Source organism: Scyliorhinus torazame, chromosome 5 (genome assembly GCF_047496885.1).
Source record: "Scyliorhinus torazame isolate Kashiwa2021f chromosome 5, sScyTor2.1, whole genome shotgun sequence".
NCBI lineage: Eukaryota > Metazoa > Chordata > Chondrichthyes > Carcharhiniformes > Scyliorhinidae > Scyliorhinus > Scyliorhinus torazame.
Window position 1 is genome coordinate 87,343,119 of NC_092711.1, and position 21,940 is coordinate 87,365,058.

General features: G+C 47.3%; 1 long non-coding RNA gene across 2 annotated transcripts; it reads right to left on the reverse strand.

The window, feature by feature from the left end:
• Nucleotides 1-13,896: 13,896 nt before the first annotated feature.
• Nucleotides 13,897-16,512, reverse strand: LOC140418806 (uncharacterized). 2 transcript variants are annotated; one of them, XR_011945345.1, is made up of 3 exons: nt 16,408-16,512; nt 15,896-16,279; nt 13,897-13,977 (listed from the first exon to the last, which is right to left on the reverse strand). It is a non-coding gene; the product is annotated as an uncharacterized lncRNA (long non-coding RNA). The 2 variants fall into 2 exon arrangements; XR_011945346.1 differs by lacking the exon at nt 13,897-13,977 and adding an exon at nt 15,602-15,616.
• Nucleotides 16,513-21,940: the final 5,428 nt, after the last annotated feature.

Consider the following 21,940-nt stretch of genomic DNA (forward strand, 5'->3'; position numbering starts at 1 on the left):
GTGTGAGTGAGGGTGTGTGAGTGAGGGTGTGTGAGTGAGGGTGTGTGAGAGGGTGTGCGAGTGAGGGTGTGTGAGTGAGGGTGTGTGAGTGAGTGAGTGTGATTGAGGGTGTGTGAGTGAGGGTGTGTGAGTGAGGGTGTGTGAGTGAGGGTGTGTGAGTGAGGGTGTGTGTGTGAGGGTGTGTGTGTGAGGGTGTGAGTGAGGGTGGGTGAGTGAGGGTGGGTGAGTGAGGGTGGGTGAGTGAGGGTGTGTGAGTGAGGGTGTGTGAGTGAGGGTGTGTGAGTGAGGGTGAGTGAGTGCGGGTGTGTGAGTGAGGGTATGTGAGCGTGGGTGTGTTAGTGAGGGTGTGTGAGTGAGGGTGTGTGAGTGACGGTGTGTGAGTGACAGTGTGTGAGTGAGGGTGTGTGAGTGAGGGTGTGTGAGTGAGGGTGTGTGAGTGAGGGTGTGTGAGTGAGGGTGTGTGAGTGAGGGTGTGTGAGTGATGGTGAGTGAGTGAGGGTGTGTGAGTGAGGGTGTGTGAGTGAGGGTGTGTGAGTGAGGGTGTGTGAGTGAGGGTGTGTGAGTGAGGGTGTGTGAGTGAGGGTGGGTGAGTGAGGGTGGGTGAGTGAGGGTGGGTGAGTGAGGGTGTGTGAGTGAGGGTGTGTGAGTGAGGGTGTGTGAGTGAGTGAGTGTAATTGAGGGTGTGTGAGTGAGGGTGTGTGAGTGAGGGTGTGTGAGTGAGGGTGTGTGAGTGAGGGTGTGTGAGTGAGGGTGGGTGAGTGAGGGTGGGTGAGTGAGGGTGTGTGTGTGAGGGTGTGTGAGTGAGGGTGTGTGAGTGAGGGTGTGTGAGTGAGGGTGTGTGAGTGAGGGTGTGTGAGTGAGGGTGTGTGAGTGAGGGTGTATGATTGAGGGTGTGTGAGGGAGGGTGTGTGAGTGAGTGTGTGTGAGTGAGGGTGTGTGTGTGAGGGTGTGTGAGTGAGGGTGTGAGTGAGGGTGTGAGTGATTGTGTGTGAGGGAGGGTGTGTGAGTGAGGGTGTGTGTGTGAGGGTGTGTGAGTGAGGGTGTGTGAGTGAGGGTGTGTGAGTGAGGGTGTGTGAGTGAGGGTGTGTGAGTGAGGGTGTGTGAGTGAGGGTGTGTGAGTGAGCGTGTGTGAGTGAGAGTGTGAATGAGGGTGTGAGAGTGAGGGTGTGAGACGGTGTGTGTGTGAATGTGTCTGTGAGAGGGTGTGTGAGTGAGGGTGTGTGAGTGAGGGCGTGTGAGTGAGGGCGTGTGAGTGATGGTGTGTGAGTGACGGTGTGTGGGTGAGGGTGTGTGAGTTAGGGTGTGTGAGTTAGGGTGTGTGAGTGAGGGTGTGTGTGTGAATGTGTGTGTGTGTGAATGTGTGTGTGAGTGAGGGTGTGTGAGTGAGGGTGTGAATGAGGGTGTGAGAGTGATGGTGTGTGAGTGAGGGTGTGAGACGGTGTGTGTGTGAATGTGTGTGTGAGAGGGTGGGTGAGTGAGGGTGGGTGAGTGAGGGTGGGTGAGTGAGGGTGTGTGAGTGAGGGTGTGTGAGTGAGTGTGTGTGAGTGAGGGTGTGTGTGTGAGGGTGTGTGAGTGAGGGCGTGTGAGTGAGGGTGTGTGAGTGAGGGTGTATGAAGGTGTGTGAGTGAGGGTGTGTGAGTGAGGGTGTGTGTGTGAGGGAGGGTATGTGAGTGAGGGTGAATGAGGGTTTGTGAGTGAGGGCGTGTGAGTGAGGGTGTGTGAGTGATGGTGTGTGAGTGAGGGTGTGTGGGTGAGGGTGTGTGAGTTAGGGTGTGTGAGTGAGGGTATGTGAGTGAGGGTGTGTGTGTGAATGTGTGTGTGTGTGAATGTGTGTGTGAGTGAGGGTGTGTGAGTGAGGGTGTGAATGAGGGTGTGAGAGTGATGGTGTGTGAGTGAGGGTGTGAGACGGTGTGTGTGTGAATGTGTGTGTGAGAGGGTGGGTGAGTGAGGGTGTGTGAGTGAGGGTGTGTGAGTGAGGGTGTGTGAGTGAGTGTGTGTGAGTGAGGGTGTGTAAGTGAGGGTGTGTAAGTGAGGGTGTGTGAGTGAGGGCGTGTGAGTGAGGGCGTGTGAGTGAGGGTGTGTGAGTGAGGGTGTGTGAGTGAGGGTGTGTGAGTGAGGGTGTATGAAGGTGTGTGAGTGAGGGTGTGTGAGTGAGGGTGTGTGAGTGAGGGTGTGTGTGTGAGGGAGGGTATGTGAGTGAGGGTGAATGAGGGTGTGTGAGTGAGGGCGTGTGAGTGAGGGTGTGTGAGTGAGGGTGTGTGAGTGAGGGTGTATGAGGGTGTGTGTGAGAGGGTGTATGAGTGAGGGTGTGAGTGAGGGCGTGTGAGAGAGGTTGTGTGAGTGAGGTTGTGTGAGAGGGTATGTGAGCGAGGGTGTGTGAGTGAGGGAGTGAGACGGTGTGTGTGACTGTGTGTGTGAAAGTGTGGGTTAGTGAGGGTGTATGAGGACGTGTGTGACTGCAGGTGTATGAGTGAGGGTGTGTGTGAGGGTGTGTGTGTGAGGGTGTGTGTGTGAGGGTGTGTGAGTGAGGGTGTGAATGAGCGTGTGTGAGTGAGGGTGTGTGAGTGAGTGAGTGTGTGTGAGTGAGGGTGTGTGAGTGAGGGTGTGTGAGTGACGGTGTGTGAATGAGGGTGTATGAGTGAGGTTGTGAGAGTGAGGGTATGTGTGTGAGGGTGTGTGTGTGAGGGTGTGTGAGTGAGGGTGTATGATTGAGGGTGTGTGAGTGACGGTGTGTGAGTGAGGGTGTGTGTGCGAGGGTGTGTGATTGAGAGTGTGTGAGTGAGGGTGTGAGTGAGGGTGTGTTTGTGAGGGTGTGTGAGTGTGTGTGAGTGAGGGTTTGAGTGAGGGTGTATATGCAAGGGTGTGTGAGTGAGGGCGTGTGAGTGATGGTGTGTGAATGAGGGTGTAAGTGAGGGCGTGTGAGTCAGGTTGTGTGAGTGAGGGTTGTGTGAGTGAGGGCATGAGAGTGATGGTGTGTGAGTGAGGGTGTGTGAGTGAGGGTGTGTGAGTGAGACTTTGAGTGAGGGTGAATGAATGTGGGTGGTTGAGTGAGTGAGATCTATGAGAGTGTGTGTGTGAGAGGGTGTGTGAGAGGGTGTGTGAGTGAGGGTGTGTGAGTGAGGGTGTGTGAGTGAGGGTGTGTGAGTGAGGGTGTGAGAGTGAGGGTATGAGAGTGAGGGTGTGTGAGTGACGGTGTGTGAGTGAATGTGTGTGAATGAGGGTGTGTGAGTGAGGTTGTGTGAGTGAGGGTGTGTGAGTGAGGGCGTGTGTTTGAGGGTGGGTGAGTGAAGGTATGTGAGTGAGGGAATGTGAGTGAGGGTGTGTGAATGAGGTGGTGTGTGAATGAGGGTGTGTGTGTGAGGGTGTGTGTGTGAGGGTGTGTGAGTGAGGTTGTTTGAGTGAGGTTGTTTGAGTGAGGTTGTTTGAGTGAGGGTGTGTGAGTGAAGGTGTGTGAGTGAAGGTGTGTGAGTGAGGGTGTGCGCGCGAGGGTGTGTGAGTGAGGGTGTGTGAGTGAGTGAGGGTGTGTGAGTGAGGGTGTGTGAGTGAGGGTGGGTGAATGAGGGCGTGTGAGTGAGGGCGTGTGAGTGAGGGTGTGTGAGTGAGGGCGTGTGAGTGAGGGTGTGTGAGTGAGGGCGTGTGAGTGAGGGTGTGTGAGTGAGGGTGTGTGAGTGAGGGTGTGAGTGAGGGTGTGTGAGTGAGGGTGTGTGTGTGAGGGAGGGTATGTGAGTGAGGGTGAATGAGGGTGTGTGAGTGAGGGTGTGTGAGTGAGGGTGTGTGAGTGAGGGTGTATGAGGGTGTGTGTGAGAGGGTGTATGAGTGAGGGTGTGAGAGTGAGGGAGTGAGACGGTGTGTGTGAATGTGTGTGTGAAAGTGTGGGTTAGTAAGGGTGTATGAGGACGTGTATGACTGCAGGTGTATGAGTGAGGGTGTGTGTGAGGGTGTGTGAGTGAGGGTGTGTGAGTGAGGGTGTGTGAATGAGGGTGTGTGAGTGAGGGTGTGTGAGGGTGTGTGAGTGAGGGTGTGTGAGTGAGGGTGTGTGAGTGAGGGTGTGTTAGTGACGGTGTGTGAATGAGGGTGTATGAGTGAGGTTGTGAGAGTGAGGGTATGTGTGTGAGGGTGTGTGTGTGAGGGTGTGTGTGTGAGGGTGTGTGAGTGAGGGTGTATGATTGAGGGTGTGTGAGTGAGGGTGTGTGAGTGAGGGTGTGTGTGCGAGGGTGTGTGATTGAGAGTGTGTGAGTGAGGGTGTGAGTGAGGGTGTGTTTGTGAGGGTGTGTGAGTGTGTGTGAGTGAGGGTTTGAGTGAGGGTGTATATGCAAGGGTGTGTGAGTGAGGGCGTGTGAGTGATGGTGTGTGAATGAGGGTGTAAGTGAGGGCGTGTGAGTGAGGTTGTGTGAGTGAGGGTTGTGTGAGTGAGGGCATGAGAGTGATGGTGTGTGAGTGAGGGTGTGTGAGTGAGGGTGTGTGAGTGAGACTTTGAGTGAGGGTGAATGAATGTGGGTGGTTGAGTGAGTGAGATCTATGAGAGTGTGTGTGTGAGAGGGTGTGTGAGAGGGTGTGTGAGTGAGGGTGTGTGAGTGAGGGTGTGTGAGTGAGGGTGTGTGAGTGAGGGTATGAGAGTGAGGGTGTGTGAGTGACGGTGTGTGAGTGAATGTGTGTGAATGAGGGTGTGTGAGTGAGGTTGTGTGAGTGAGTGTGTGTGAGTGAGGGCGTGTGTTTGAGGGTGGGTGAGTGAAGGTATGTGAGTGAGGGTATGTGAGTGAGGGTGTGTGAATGAGGTGGTGTGTGAATGAGGGTGTGTGTGTGAGGGTGTGTGTGTGAGGGTGTGTGAGTGAGGTTGTTTGAGTGAGGTTGTTTGAGTGAGGTTGTTTGAGTGAGGGTGTGTGAGTGAAGGTGTGTGAGTGAAGGTGTGTGAGTGAGGGTGTGCGCGCGAGGGTGTGTGAGTGAGGGTGTGTGAGTGAGTGTGTGTGAGTGAGGGTGTGTGAGTGAGGGTGTGTGAGTGAGGGTGGGTGAGTGAGGGCGTGTGAGTGAGGGTGTGTGAGTGAGGGCGTGTGAGTGAGGGTGTGTGAGTGAGAGTGTGTGAGTGAGGGTGTATGAAGGTGTGTGAGTGAGGGTGTGAGTGAGGGTGTGTGAGTGAGGGTGTGTGTGTGAGGGAGGGTATGTGAGTGAGGGTGAATGAGGGTGTGTGAGTGAGGGTGTGTGAGTGAGGGTGTGTGAGTGAGGGTGTATGAGGGTGTGTGTGAGAGGGTGTATGAGTGAGGGTGTGAGTGAGGGCGTGTGAGAGAGGTTGTGTGAGTCTGTGTGTGAGAGCGTGTGTGAGAGGGTGTGTGAGTGAGGTTGTGTGAGAGGGTATGTGAGCGAGTGCGTGTGAGTGGGGGAGTGAGACGGTGTGTGTGAATGTGTGTGTGGAAGTGCGGGTTAGTGAGGGTGTATGAGGACGTGTGTGACTGCAGGTGTATGAGTGAGGGTGTGTGTGAGGGTGTGTGTGTGAGGGTGTGTGAGTGAGGGTGTGTGAGTGAGGGTGTGTGAGTGAGGGTGTGTGAGTGAGGGTGTGTTAGTGACGGTGTGTGAATGAGGGTGTATGAGTGAGGTTGTGAGAGTGAGGGTGTGTGTGTGAGGGTGTGTGTGTGAGGGTGTGTGAGTGAGGGTGTATGATTGAGGGTGTGTGAGTGAGGGTGTGTGAGTCAGGTTGTGTGAGTGAGGGTGTGTGAGTGAGGGTGTGTGATTGAGAGTGTGTGAGTGAGGGTGTGAGAGTGAGGGTGTGTGAGTGAGGGTGTGAGTGAGGGTGTGTGATTGAGAGTGTGTGAGTGAGGGTGTGAGTGAGGGTGTGTTTGTGAGGGTGTGTGAGTGTGTGTGAGTGAGGGTTTGAGTGAGGGTGTATATGCAAGGGTGTGTGAGTGAGGGCGTGTGAGTGATGGTGTGTGAATGAGGGTGTAAGTGAGGGCGTGTGAGTGAGGTTGTGTGAGTGAGGGTTGTGTGAGTGAGGGCATGAGAGTGATGGTGTGTTAGTGAGGGTGTGTGAGTGAGGGTGTGTAAGTGAGGGTGTGTGAGTGAGGGTGTGTGAGTGAGGGTGTGTGAGTGAGGGTATGAGAGTGAGGGTGTGTGAGTTGCGGTGTGTGAGTGAATGTGTGTGAATGAGGGTGTGAGAGTGAGGTTGTGTGAGTGAGGGTGTGTGAGTGAGGGCGTGTGTTTGAGGGTGTGTGAGTGTGGGTGGGTGAGTGAAGGTATGTGAGTGAGGGTATGTGAGTGAGGGTGTGTGAATGAGGTGGTGTGTGAATGAGGGTGTGTGTGTGAGGGTGTGTGTGTGAGGGTGTGTGAGTGAGGTTGTTTGAGTGAGGTTGTTTGAGTGAGGTTGTTTGAGTGAGGGTGTGTGAGTGAAGGTGTGTGAGTGAAGGTGTGTGCGCGAGGGTGTGTGAGTGAGGGCGTGTGAATGAGGGTGTAAGTTTGGCGTGTGAGTGAGGATGAGAGAGTGAGGGTTGTGTGAGTGAGGGTATGAGAGTGACGGTGTGTGAGTGACGGTGTGTGTGAGAGGGTGTGTGAGTGAGGGTGTGTGAGTGAGGGTGTGTGAGTGAGGGTGTATGAGTGAGGGCGAATGAATGTGGGTGGGTGAGTGAGGGTGTGTCTGGGTGGGAGAGTGGGAGCTGTGAGTGTGTGTGTGTGTGAGAGGGTGTGTAAGAGGGTGTGTGAGTTTGTGTGTGTGAGAGGGTGTGTGAGTGAGGGTGTGTGAGTGAGGGTGTGTGAGTGAGGGTGTGTGAGAGGATGTGTAAGTGAGGGTGTGTGAGAGGGTGTGTGAGTGAGGGTATGAGAGTGAGCGTGTGTGAGTGACGGTGTGTTTGAGAGAGGGTGTGTGAGAGAGGGTGTGCGAGTGAGGGTGTGTGAGTGAGGGTATGTGAGTGTGGGTGTATGAGGGTGTGTGAGTGAGGGTGTGTGAGCGAGGGTTTGTGAGTGAGGGTGTGTGTGTGAGGTTGTGTGAGGGTGTGTGTGTGAGTGAGGTTGTGTGAGTGAGGTTGTGTGAGTGAGGGTGTGTGAGTGAGGGTGTGTGAGTGAGGGTGTGTGAGTGAGGGTGTGTGACTGAGGGCGTGTGAATGAGGGTGTAAGTGAGGGCGTGCGAGTGAGGTTGTGTGAGTCTGTGTGTGAGAGGGTGTGTGAGTGAGGTTGTGTGAGAGGGTATGTGAGTGAGGGTGTGTGAGAGTGTGTGTGAGTGAGGGTGTGAGACGGTGTGTGTGTGAATGTGTGTGTGAGAGGGTGGGTTAGTGAGGGTGTATGAGGGTGTGTGTGACTGCGGGTGTATGAGTGAGGGTGTGTGAGTGAGGGTGTGTGAGTGAGGGTGTGTGAGTGAGGGTATGAGAGTGAGTGACGGTGTGTGTGAGAGGGGGTGTGTGAGAGGGTGTGCGAGTGAGTGTGTGTGAATGAGGGTGTGTGAGTGAGGGTGTGTGAGTGAGGGTGTGTGTGTGTGTGAGGGTGTGTGTGTGAGGGTGTATGATTGAGGGTGTGTGAGTGAGGGCGTGTGAGTGAGGGTGTGCGAATGAGGGTGTAAGTGAGGGCGTGTGAGTAAGGTTGTGTGAGTGAGGGTGTGTGAATGAGGGTGTGTGTGTGAAAGGGTGAGTGAGCGTGTGTGAGTGAGGCTTGATGTGTTAGAGTGGGCGAATGCACTTTGCTGAAAGAGGATGAGTGAGTGAGGATGTGTGATTTAGGGTTGATGAGTTAGAGTGGGTGAGTGCGTGGTGCTGAAAAAAGTTGAGTGAGAAAACAATTTAGAACTGGGACAATGAACATTCCTGCGACTTAACGGATTTTCATTTTGCAAATGGGATTTTTGTGCCCGTAAAAGTCTTGTCATATTGGGTCAGAGAGAGTGTGTTGTGTTTATTCATTCTTGTGATGTAGGCTCGGCCTGCATTTATCTTCCATCCCTCATTGACGTTGAGAAGATGCTGAGCTTCCTTCTTTAACCGTTGCAGTCCATGTGGTGTTTCCCCGAGTCCGATACATGATGTTGAACCAGCGGCAGTGCAGGAACGGAGATATATTACATAGTCATGATGGTGAATGGTGAGGAGGGGACCTTCCAGTTGGTGATGTTCCCATGTGTCTATTGTCCTTGTCCAAATGGCCGCTGTCATCGGTTTGGATGATGCTGCCTACGGAGACACGATGAGCTTCTGCAGCGGATCTTTAGACAGTCGACAGGCTTTGGGGAGTCAGAAGATGGGTTTTTCACCTTTGATCTGTTCTTCTGGCCTCAAAATTTCTATGACTCGCCCAGATCACTTTCTGGTCCATGTTAAGCACCAGGAGGTTGTTAGTGAGGATTCACTGATGGTAATGCCAGTGAATGTTAAGGGGCGGTGGTTAGATCCGTTCTTACTGGAGGTGAGCATTGCCTTCAATTGGGTGACTTGACTGTTACTTACCACTTGTCAGCCAGAACCGGATAGAGCCTCCATGTTGCTTTATTTACATGTTTATTTAGTGACTGCACAGTTGCAAATTGTGCTGAGCATGGTGCAATCATCTGCCATCAACCCCTGTTCAGACCTGATGATGGAAAGAAGGTCATTGATGAACAAGCTGAAGACGGTTGGACCTCGGACACTGCCCTGAAGAAGTCTCGCAGTGATGTCCTAGAACTGAGCTGATTGGCCTCCAGCAATGGAATCCATCCACCTTGGTGCTGGTTGTGACTCCAACCAGCGGAGATTCTTCCCCTGATTCCCATCCATTCATTCTTTGGTTGGGCTGCTTGAGGTCTCACGTTTCAATGCTGCCTTGATTTGGCGGCACGGCAGCACAGTGGTTAACCCTGTTGCTTCACAGCACCAGGGACCCGGGTTCGATTCCCACTTGGGTCATTGCCTGTGCGGAGTCTGCACGTTCTCCCCGGAGTCTGGGTGGGTTTTCTCCGAGTGATCCGGTTTCCTCCCTCAAGTCCCGAAAATCGACCTGTTAGGTGGTTTGGATATTCCGAATTCTCCCTCTGTGTACCCGAACAGGCGCCAGAGTGTGGTGACTGGGGGCTTTTCACAGTAACTTCATTGCAGTGTTAATGTAGGCCTACTTGTGACAATAATAATGATTATTATTATTGATGTTAGTTCAGTCGCTCTCACCTGTGTATCTGAAAGTGTGTGCGTGTCAGAGTGTGTGTGTGTGTGTGTGTGTGTGAGGGAGAATTTGGGTATGTGAGAGCCCGTGACTGTGTGTATGCATGTGTCTGCATGCATGCGTGTGATTGTTTCTGCGAGAGATGGATCAAGAGAGTGGGAGAGAGAGAGTACACGTGTGAGTGTGTGTGTGCGAGAGAGTATCTGTGTGCGAGAGTATCTGTGTGTGAGAGAATATCTGTGTGTGAGAGCGCGATTGTGTGTATTTCTGCGAGCGACAGGATATCTGTGTGTGTGAGGGAGCAAAATAGTGTGCACAGGAGAGAGACTGCATGTGCAAAATTGTGTGTGTGAGACAGCATGTGAGTGAAAGAGTGCTTTCACAAGAGAGCATGTGTGTGAGAGAGCATGTATGCACCAAAGCATGTGAGTGAGACAGCATGTATGTGAGAGCATGTGAGAGATCATGTGTGTGAGAACACGTGTGTGTGAGTGTGTAACAGACCATATGTGTGAGAGAGCATGTGTGCAAGAGAGCATATGTGTGAGAGAGCATGTGTGTGAGAGAACGTGTGCATGAGACAGCATGTGTGCAAAAGAACATGTGTGTGAGAGAGCATCACTGCGAGACAGCATGTGTGAGAGAGCATGTGTGCGAGAAATCATGAGTACGAGAGAGACCATGAGGTGTGTCAGAGTGCGTGTGTGCAAGAGAGAATGAGAGAGAGTGTGTGGGTGTGAGCGTGTGTGTCAGAGTGTGTGTGTGTGAGAGCATGAGTGTCGAGAGTGAGTGTATGAGAGAGTGTGTATGTGAGAGAGCAAGTGTATGAGAGAACATGTGAGTGAGAGGGCATGTGTGTCAGGGAGCGTGTGTGCAAGAGAGCGTGAATGTGAGAGATATGTGATTGAGAGAGTGTGCGTGAGAAAGCATGTGTGGGAGAGTACATGGGTGTGAGAGCATGTGTGCAACAGAGCAAGTGTGTGAGAAAGCATGTGTGTGAGAGAGCATGTGTGTAAACGAGCATGAGTGTGAGTGAGCAAGTGAGTGAATGTGCGAGAGAGTGTGAGTATAAGAGCGCATGTGTATGAGAGAGCATGTATGCAAGAGAGGATATATGTGTGAGAGAGCAGGAGTACAAGAGAGCATGTGTGAGCGAGAGGCTGTGTGTGTGCGAGAGAGCGTGTGTGTGAGAGCATGTGTGTGAGAGAGCATGCCTGCAAGAGACCATGCATGTCAGAGAGAGTGTATGTGTGAGAGAGTATGTGTGAGAGAACGGATGTGTGAGAGAGCCTGTATGTGAGAGAGCGTTTTTGTGTTGGAGAGATGTGTGTGACAGGGCATGTTTGTGAACGAGCGTGTGTGCAAGAGATAATGTGTGCGAGAGTGCATGTGTGCGAGAGTGTGTGTCTGTGAATGATTGTGTATGTGAGTGAGATTGGTAAAACGTGTAAGAGAGAGTGTGTGTGAGAGTGTGAGAGAGGGAGATTGTCTGAAAGAGAGAGAGGGATAATGTGCCTGTGTCTGTGAGAGAGCGAGTGACAGTCTGTTGGTGTGTGAGGGAGAGTTGGAGAGAGAGAAAGTTGGAGACAGAGAGTATGTAAGAGAATGAGTGTGTGAGGCAATGCGTGTGTGACCGAGTATGTGTGTGAGAGAGACTGTGTGTTTTTGAAGAGCTATCGTGTATGTGAGAGTGTCTGTGAGAGAGAGTGTCTGTGTGTTTGAGGAATAGTCCGGGTTTCTGGGAGAGAGGGAGTGTGTGAGGGAGAAACAGTGTGCGGATGAGAGTGTACCTAGTGTGTCAAATTTCACTCTGAAACACAGGGGATCGAATCATTCAAACTGCTTGATTCTAATTGATAAATGGTCAACTTACGACAAATGAAATTAATAACCACTGTGAAATTAAACTGATATAAATTTCAAACTCCCTTCGCCTTTCAGCTATTTCTCCTGTCTGAACTGGGCAGAATGTATTTTCACTGAGAATGAACACATTAAATAGAACAGATTGAGGGGAGTTTAATGTCTGTGACAGAGATCCAGTGTTTGATAAGAAATAAACAAACCAGGAAACATTCACATTGGAAACTGATTACCTGATTTGATCCAATGTCTTAATTAAATACAATCAACAAAACAATGGAGGCGGGCCACCTCATCAACCGGAGCAAATAAATGTATTGTTTTCTAAATTATTTTCAGGGCAATTAAACATTCTCCAATAGCTTTGATATAACACGCCAGTATGCTACTCAATTGTAGCAGTTAATTTATGTTGAATTAGTTAGTACTAAAGTCGCATTGCAAGTTATTGCCAATTGTCAATTAGTTGACCTGTCAGCTGATTTGTACTCATAATATAAATAATAAAACATGGTTCTCTGTAATTCAAAACCTGCTCCTGCCTGAAATTTGATAAATATTTGGATTTAATTAAATATTAAACTTCAAATTATCGGATGGAATAATTCAGACATGTGTAATATCTAGAAAATGATGGAGAAATGTTTTTGTTCAATTTACGAGTTAAGAAGAAATAAGCTTGAGGCTCAGATATAATCTATTCTTCGATTGTATAATTTGTTTTATTTCAATAATGTTATATTGTGTACAGCACAGCTCTGCGAGACAGGATGTTATTATTTTTTGCAAAGCTAATATTCTCTTTTTGTAATTAAATTAATCTCTTTGAATTTCAAGCTTTTACTTGTCAAGCTCCAGCACTGTGCAGTCTGGACATTCCTACAATTCAGATAAAATCATAAGAACAATTCCTGCACTGTCAGCGACTTCCACCTCTGAGAAAACTCTTTATGATTAGGTTAGAGACAACTACAAATGACGTTGAAGAGATAATTAATATTCTTGCTGCTGCACATAAATAATACTATAACCGGATACATAAATTGCCAAACTGCAATATAAAACTCCTATTTAAGTAACTGCAAACGTAATCAGAGAAATAAAAATTAATTCAAATATATCTTGTGTAATTGAACAGTGCTGTAGAATCAGTATGTTATTATTAAAACAGTTTCATAAATAATCACAAAATATTCCCAGCCTACAAACTTTTCCGGTCATGCTGATGGTGTGCAAAGCACAGCAGAATTGTGGAAGGAGATTGATGATTAATGATATTAATATGGAAACATATTTGGATAATATGGTGATAATACCGCATTATAATTGTTTAAGTTATATTAATTTTACTCACGAATTTGAAAACGTTTTAATTAAATAGTTTCAGACTGCAGTAACGAATTGCGTTCTTAATGACGCCATGGTTTAGTTTAATCAGTAATCATTAGGTAAAATTTAAAAATGTCAATCAAATCTTTAATTCCTTTCTTTATTTTCGAAACCGGCCACGTTTACTCCCCACAATTGTGTTTCAAGGAGATTCAAACGCGCAAACCTTTTTACATTTAACCAGAAAACGTGTAACTGCTCAATGTCACCCAGTTTGAACAATGCAGAAACAACGTAGAAACAGAAAACCGCTTCACAAATTGTACTTATTCAAAGTCACCCAGACACACCATCTCCTCAGCAGCAAAACACCAAAACTCATCGTGAGGACTGAACCCGTTTCATTGAGAAGCAGCTCAATTCTACATTCAACAGAATCAAATGTAACATTTCAAAAACATCTGAATATCGAATCCAGCAAATCAGTTCGGCACCAAATGTATGAATTATCAAACTAAATAGAAATACAGAACAACAGTAATATCACTGTGAGCAGGTGGGGTATGTCCAAAATATTTTTGAAACTTTACCATATTTTATTCATGTTGGACCATATTTCAAACGCATTTCAACAGTTGACAGGAGAGATAAAAGCTGCATCCATCAATCCCACCAAGATGGAACATTGAAGAAAAGTCAGGCTGTGATTGCAGGAACAAATTATGTTCGGAAAGAGCATTTAAAACTGTGGCTTAGTTTAATCTGCAATCATCACTTTTAAAAAACTCTAAAATCCTGACCGTTGTCCACCCACAATCGTGTGCCAAGCAGTTTCAAACACGTGTCTTATTTTCATTCAATTACAAAACATGGAAACGCTCAATATCACCGAGTTTAAAGAGTATAGAAACGCCAGAACCGTTTCACAAACTTTACTCATTCAAAATCACCCAGACACAATCTCCTCAGCAGAAAACACCAAATTACATCACCGAGGGGCTGAAACTCGTCTCATGGAGAACCAGCTCAATTCTTCAAACACTTTCAATAGAATCAAACAGCATTTCAAGAAAAGTATATCTAGAACCCACCAAATCCGCCTTTCAGCAAGTGAATGAACAATTAAAACAAACAGAAATATGGAAGAATATCATCAGCATTGTCAATACGCGGGAAGTGTTCAATAAATTGACACAGATACTTCAGCATATTTTGTGAATATTGGGTAGATTTCTAACACTTGTGCAGGAGGCGGTAAAATCTGCAGCCACCAGGTGTCACCGAGATTAAACATTGCAGAAATACCAAACTGTTTAACAGGCGTTAGGTATTTAAAGTAACCCGGCCACAGTATCCTCAGCAAATAAACATCAAATCATAACATGCAGGGACTGAATCCCTCAGCAGCACCTTTTGTCAAGAGGCAGAATAATTCATTTTTCAGCAGAATCACATGAAACATTGCAACAAAATCTCAATACAGAATCCAGCAAACCCGCAATTCAGTGAACGAATGCATAGTTAAAATAGAAATAAATAAATAAAATAAAGACTCAAGTAAAACAGTTCATAAATAATGGAATGGTTCTTATCTGCAGTCACCGTCACCATGGTGCCTTGTCCCCAGTAGTCCATAGCGTCACAGTGTCACATTCCCTGGGCAGCTCCGTACAATAACCGCACCTGCACAAAATAGACAGAAATCCAGCATTATTTTAAATATTCACAACCCAGCGGCAAAGTAAACTTGTAATGAATTTTCAGTAAATTAGAATTGCATTTGTGGATATCGCTTGCTGTTCAGAAATGACCCTAATGTTTTATATTTCAGAGTAACACATTGACTGGGATATAGATAAGCTGCAGAGCTGGGCTGAGAGGTGGCAAATGGAGTTTAATGTAGAGAAGTGTGAGGTGATTCACTTTGTAAGGAATAACAGGAATGCGGAATATTTGGCTAATGGTAAAGTTCTTGAAAGTGTGGCTGAGCAGAGGGATCTAGGTGTCCATGTACATAGATCCCTGAAAGTTGCCACCCAGGTTGATAGGGTTGTGAAGAAGGCCTATGGAGTGTTGGCCTTTATTGGTAGAGGGATTGAGTTCCGGAGTCGGGAGGTCATGTTGCAGCTGTACAGAACTCTGGTCCGGCCGCATTTGGAGTATTGCGTACAGTTCTGGTCACCGCATTATAGGAAGGACGTGGAGGCTTTGGAGCGGGTGCAGAGGAGATTTACCAGGATGTTGCCTGGTATGGAGGGAAAATCTTATGAGGAAAGGCTGACGGACTTGAGGTTGTTTTCGTTGGAGAGAAGAAGGTTAAGAGGAGACTTAATAGAGGCATACAAAATGATCAGGGGGTTGGATAGGGTGGACAGTGAGAGCCTTCTCCCGCGGATGGATATGGCTGGCACGAGGGGACATAACTTTAAACTGAGGGGTAATAGATATAGGACAGAGGTCAGAGGCAGGTTCTTTACGCAAAGAGTAGTGAGGCCGTGGAATGCCCTACCTGCTACAGTAGTGAACTCGCCAACATTGAGGGCATTTAAAAGTTTATTGGATAAACATATGGATGATAATGGCATAGTGTAGGTTAGATGGCTTTTGTTTCGGTGCAACATCGTGGGCCGAAGGGCCTGTACTGCGCTGTATTGTTCTATCTATGTTCTATTATCATGTTCTTGAAATCACTAACTAATGAGTGAAGAATTATCACAGATTTCCATATTAATTATTGTCATTTTGTCAGTGCTGGACATGAATAATACTTCACTGTGAATAAAGTTGGATTGTAAAAGCGATCACTGACCCAGCCTCAGTTAATTGGTGCTGAGGGGCTTTTTGTATTGACAGTAACTGCTGTGATCCAGTTATCACAGTGAGACCCAGCGTGTCAAATACTGCGGCAGACTGTTAACTGTAAAATACAGAGATTTAATTTCACTGCGCGTTCAAAAAACTAACTCTGTATCTTCCAAGAGCGAATCTGTGAGTTATTTCAGCTTGTCCTGGTCATTACATTTATAAAGAGGATCGGAACACTTTTAAACCTTCTGGGCACATTTCGCGTGTCGGTCAACAATGATAAAGTGGAAGATTTTTATACCTTTTTACAAACTAATATTGTGTTTTATTTAAGCCTCATTTAAGTTGACAATCCTGCTGGGGCCCTGATCACCAATTTGGATAAACTCTTTCACTGAGGTTTTTGTATGAGGATGTCGCTGTGGACAGCACTGTGACCCACTGCTGTAGTCACAGTGACAGACACCCGCACAAAAACTGCACTCACTCTCTGTTCAGTCCTGCCGCTCAATATTCTCTTCAAATAGATGCGTCGTTTAGAATTCATGCAACATTTCACAAAACACAATGCACAAAGGTCTCCTCTGTGTAACAGACATATTCAAGATAACATTATATCCAGACCTGTAATTGCTAAAACTGCTAACAGAGAAGATAAACACAACTAAAGTCTCACCACATTAAGTAGGTTGGTTTGTTAGATTTTACGATTACATTTTCTCCAGATTGGTTTTGTAGCGGACGGCTTGGGGTCTGGCTCACTGATATTAACATTACATTTAAAACAAGTACTGACCTTCAGGTTAAGATGAAAGTTGCTGAATTCCCTCTCGAGCTGTTCTTGTGCGGGTCCAGCCCTGGTTCCTCTCGCTGTGGTCTCCTGCACAGTAATAGATGGCGGTGTCTTCTGTCTTCAGGTTCGTCATGGCCAAAGCGAAGATGCTGTTTGAAAGGTCTTTGGACGCAGTGAATCGGCCTTGAATCGCTGAGGCGTAGTACTGATAGGATGAAGTATAGTAGGCAGCCAGCCACTCCAGCCCCTGTCCGGGAACCTGGCGGACCCAGTGCATGTAGTAGCTGTTGAGATCGAAGCCGCTGGTTTTACAGGTCAGTCTCAGGGAGCCTCCGGGACGCCCGCTCTCTGCCCCCGGCTGAGTCAACACAACCTCCGACTGGACACCTGTAAAAATATATCAAAAAGCCCGAGGATTAATGCTGGTGAAATGATTGGTGACTCTGGAACATTCCAGAGAGAGACTAACACTGAGACAGTAACAGTGAGAGACTTGGACAATAAAAACTACTCACGGGATAAGAAAGTCAGCAACAAACTGAGAGAAATGGCCCACCTCATCCTTCTGGTCATTTGGGGGAAATGGTTGTGTCAGGAACTCAGTGAACAAACCAGCTCCCGGACTGTTGGATTCGGGTCCCAGTGAGCGGCATTTAAATACCCGGCAGAAGGGGGCGGGTTTCCAGGCGCCGCCTGTTGATTCCCTGGTGGAGGCGGCGACTGGATCCACGTCCCACCTTCCACCCCCCCCCCCCCCCGGACCCCCCCCCCCCCCCCCCCCCTACAGAATGGACCCGGAGATTTACTATGGGTTATTATTAAATAGACATTTATCTGTAGCGGGATATTTGTTTCTCTGAATCGATTCTTTATAATGTCCCCATTGCGAAATTACGTTTGCTCATCTGTTAAGAAAATAACGATTCCATTGCAAATTCAGTCCCTTTATTTCTACTCCAATATATTGAGATGATCTTAAAAAGGCTAATTATTTTGTCAGGGAATAAGTTGTATGTCAGTCTGATTTGCAACACTCCGGGTCCCTATTCCATTTGTAAACATGTATCATTTATCAGAGGAATTGTTGACGATTTATGTCGGAATGCGGGAATGAACAAGGTGATTCCATTTGCAGTGCGGATGGCTATCACTGAGCATTGCGGGTCTGCAGACAAGGCTCTAACATTACACAATGACTCTCCTTACATTTCTGGAACTGCCCCTGAGCCTCAGACAGTCCTGTGAACATTAGCGGTAAAAGAAACCCGCTTGCAAACATAAAATTGACATTAACATTTGACAGAATGAATCAGAACGGATAGGGCGATCAGCAAAGTCATCCTTCAGCATCCAAAGCAATGCCGCTAATTTCACTGACCACCGGCTGTCTAACATTCGCTATGTTGGGAACACAGGATATCAGGATTTTGCGGAATATTACACAATATCACAAGAATAAATGTTTTATCTTCCACTGAAGCAGGTCATGAACTGGTCATTTCTCCACTCATTGGCAGCAATGAGAGGGACTGTTAAATAATAATGGAAATCAGCACAAATTAAACTGCACAGAACACGGTGCTGATCAGGTATAAGAGACGCCTCCGTTTAAATGAAGTCAACAACTCGGAGAATATTCCAGGAATTCAGGCGGGTTCAAGGCAGTTTTATGATTTTATTTAAGTACCTCGTCTTATTGGGCTTGTGGATTGGGTCCATCAACACCACTCACTCTCACTTCATTAGGTTCTTAACAAACGGACTTCAATAACTACAGTGACCTTTACTCGGAACTAATATAAATTAGATAGCATCTGGTCAGTTTACAATGTTCCGATCGCGTCTCACCTCAGCGTGATCACAGCATTCACTGAATATATTTATTTAGATGGAACACCATTTAAAACGTTTACTTCATGTGCGACTGAAACATTTATTGTTTGAATGGATAAATCCCAATTTGTCCATTCATATTCAGGCTAATCTGCCCCACACAGTATTTGGCAGCAATCCAGCCGCCTGCAGCAGGCAGGCTCGAATGTTCAAAGTTGTTTACAGGAAGCATCTGGATTTTTCTTCAGAGATCTGTTTCCTCAGTACTGACCGTTTGGCTGCAAGCCAACTTCAAACTCTTAACATTGTCAATGAGGACTATTTATAAACAAATCTACCCAGCAACAGTACTGGAGATCATTTTACGTTTTAAATTGCGAACCTATCTGAACTGTTCCCATCTCAGGAAAGGAGAGTTATCCAGCTTTTCTTGTCCCTCTTAGCAACAACAGCCGGCTGGAAATCTCTCCCACATCTCATAACATTGTGATGATGGATAGAAATACAATTAGACTATCAGACATTTGTAACAGATCAACATGGATATTCTGTCTTTTTTCCTACATGCTTCCATGGAATGTGGGACTCACTGGCAAGACCACCATGTGTTCCCTGTCCCTAATTGCTGTTGAACTGAGTGGTTTGCTGGGGCAGCTCAGAAGGAACTGAAGAGTCAGACATGTTGCTGTCTGACTGGAGCCACATGTAGGTGAGACCAGGGAGGGATGTCACATTTCCTTCATTGATGAAGTAGAGGGGATTCCATGGACACAGTTAGTCTATATTCCAGATTTATTAATTGAACTCAAATTCCCCCATCGGCCATGGTAGGATTTGTTCGCGAGTTCCCACAGAATTAGCCTGAGCCTTTGCATTATTGGTTCAATGGCATTAATACTCCCCCACCACCCAACCAAAAGATAAAAGGATTACTGCTTTGATGTAGGGATGGATGTTGGTTGGATGCCTAAATATGTTGATTGAGGAATCAGTGAATGGGGTTGATGGATGGATGGATAGATGGTCCTGAAAGATGCTGTTCTACATTCTCAGTTTTGCGCTTGATGACTTCACAAATTAAAGCTGGTCCTTTATAATTTGCGTCAGAGTGATACAATCGGTGGCTGAAGATTTTCTGTGTGAATTCCATCCCCAGACTATTGGGAACAGACCAGCTGGGCGTTACTAGGAGGAAACTGGAGATACTCCTGTGGTGCTGGTGTTCTTCTCTGCTGATGGTGAATCTTCATCTCAATGACAGAAAGCTGGAACATGATTAGGTTGAGGAGGGACGGTAATATTTGGAACATGTCGTCATTTCATGTACAATAAGTCACTCAAGATGTCCTCACCCAAATTAATGAAGACACCAGACTAAAAACGTATTAATGTGAAAACAGAAATACCGCGAAACTCAGTGGACAGCTGCAGACTTTGAATTACTTTCCAAAACAGTGTAATAACAAATCGGGATTTAAAGGTGCAATAACGTCACATTAGGTACAGACATTTTCATTTCTACCATCACCACCTGGACATTCCGCTCCAAATCACTGACTATCCGGACTTGGAAATATATCGCCGAATCTTCGCTGTCGCTGGTTCAAATGACTAGAACTCCCTCCCTAACAGCATCGTCGGTGTGCCTGCACTGGAGTGACGGCAGAGGTTCAAACACGCAGTTCACCGCCACTTTGTGAAGGGTAATTAGCGATGGACAATAAATCATGGCGAGCCTGCGACGGCCACACCGTATAACTTAATTTAAAACTGTTGTAATCTTTGTGAAACGATGGTAGTTGGTGAATCTAATTATTTATGTTCATAAATAAATGAAAAACTGTGAATATAATTACTATGTTTCTGAACATTTATGGCCTTCTCCTTCTCTGCTGGAAAATATAAACCATCCCACAGGAGATTCATGATGTAAAATCATAACCAATATGTGAAAGCAAAGTGGGCAGAGGAAACTGCAGCAACTATTGACATATCTCATTCATAGCAGCACTGGGAAGGCCTCTGCTAGTTTCACACTTTAAACACTTCATCTGCTTGCAGGCCGAATGTAGCTGGAAGCAAGGCGCGGTATTCATGTCGCAAGATTTACTCTGGACATGATCTGCTCCCTCTGCCACACGTCTACCTCTTCACCTTACTTTCATCAATCTCAATAAACTTTCGACACCGTCAGCAGAGCAGGGACTATACGATTTGGAGACATTTGGCTGTCTGCTAAAGCTCCACTGTTTCATTCACTCTTTCCCTGGCAAAACACTGTACAGATTGATGATTCCACTTCCGACAGATTCTAAGTGAATAATTGAATGAAAGAGGGCCGTGTTCACACCCAACTTTATTGGACAGCATCCTGCTGATCTTCGCCTTCCCTGAAGATATGGATGAAGTCCACTTGCACACTAGGCCAGGCTGCAACCTCTACAATCTTCCAGTCATCAAAACGGAGACATAATCACAATACATCCTCCACAGAGAATTCCTCTACGCGGAATCATCCAAACAAAACTTCATCTACAGAAACTATGTCTCCGGTGCCTGTAACTTGTTCTTCCTTACCAATGAGTAGTATGAGGAAAACCGTGGTCGTGGGACAAGGTGTTGCACTTTCGCCAATGGTCACACAAAATAAGAGCAGGCGAGCAATTTCTGCTGCCGAGTTTCCGCGCTGAGAGGCTGCCTTGAAGTAGAATGTGATGCTGACATGGGGAAAGCAGATCCGACCTTTGTTTTACTCATTGAATGTCCATGGAATAATATCAAGCTGACCCTTTGGAGCAAGCTGATGGTTTATAAGGCCCGAGCTCTCAGAACCTTGTATGGCTGTGAAACAAAGACTTACAGCTGTCAAGAAAAATAGCTCAGCCAATTTCATCTTTGTTGTCCGCAATGCATTATGGATATTTACTGGCGGGACAAAATCAGAAATGCGGCAGTTCTCTCAAAGACAGAGCTTCCAAGTCTCTCCAAAACAATTAAAAATAGGTGGATTGCACATTTGCAGTATGGTCCCTAAATGGGACATGGTCACACGACCAAGGAATTTCCACTTTGCGAAGTAGCCGGAGCCACGCACCCAGTGGGAAGCCCGATATTTCGCTTCAATGATTCTTCCAAGTGTGACATAATGTCCCTAAACCTAAACATTGATCATCACACTTGGGAGTCACCGACTTCCGGGTGCGGCGATGACCAGCTAAGTCGCACGTTTCGGCAGCTCCCGGTGGAACGGACTTTTGGGCTCTTAATAAGAGCCCCAACGGCAATTTTAACGGCTAAAAGTACTGTGCAGTAAACCAGAAGGGAATCCCCCCTGGATACGGATGGAAAAAGGAGAGGAAAGTGGCCGGATTGCGGTGGATCCTCTAGAGCAGCGGCAAGGAAGGCAAGCAAAAACCAAGATGGCGTCGGAAGGTGGCAGTTTAATATGGGGCCCTGAACAACACGAGTTTTTGAAACGCTGCGTGGAAGAGCTTAAAAAGGAGATGAAGAAGGAGCTGTTGGCCCCGATATTACAGGCGATTGAAGGGCTAAAAGACGAGCAAAAGACCCAGGAGCGGGAGCTTCGGGTCGTGAAGGCAAAGGCTGCCGAGAACGAGGACGATATACAGGGCCTGGTGGTGAAGACGGAGATGCACGAGGCACACCATAAACGATGTGTGGAAAGGCTGGAGGTGCTGGAGAATAATGCGAGGAGGAAGAATTTAAGGATTTTTGGTCTTCCTGAAGGTGCAGAAGGGGCGGATGCCGGGGCATATGTGAGCACGATGCTGCACTCGTTAATGGGAGCGGAGGCCCCGACGGGTCCGTTGGAGGTGGAGGGAGCATACCGAGTGATGGCGCGAGGACCGAGAGCAGGAGAAATTCCCAGAGCCATAGTGGTGAGATTCCTCCGTTTTAAGGACAGAGAGATGGTCCTCAGATGGGCAAAGAAAACTCGGAGCAGTAGGTGGGAGAATGCAGTGATCCGCGTATATCAAGACTGGAGTGCGGAGGTGGCGAGAAGGAGGGCGAGCTTGAATCGGGCCAAGGCGGTGCTTCATAAAAAGAAGATTAAATTTGGAATGCTGCAGCCGGCAAGACTGTGGGTCACATATCAAGGGAAGCACCACTACTTTGAAACGGCGGATGAGGCGTGGACATTTATTGTTGAAGAGAAATTGGAATAAGCGGGTTATTAAAAAAGAAAGTTTGAGA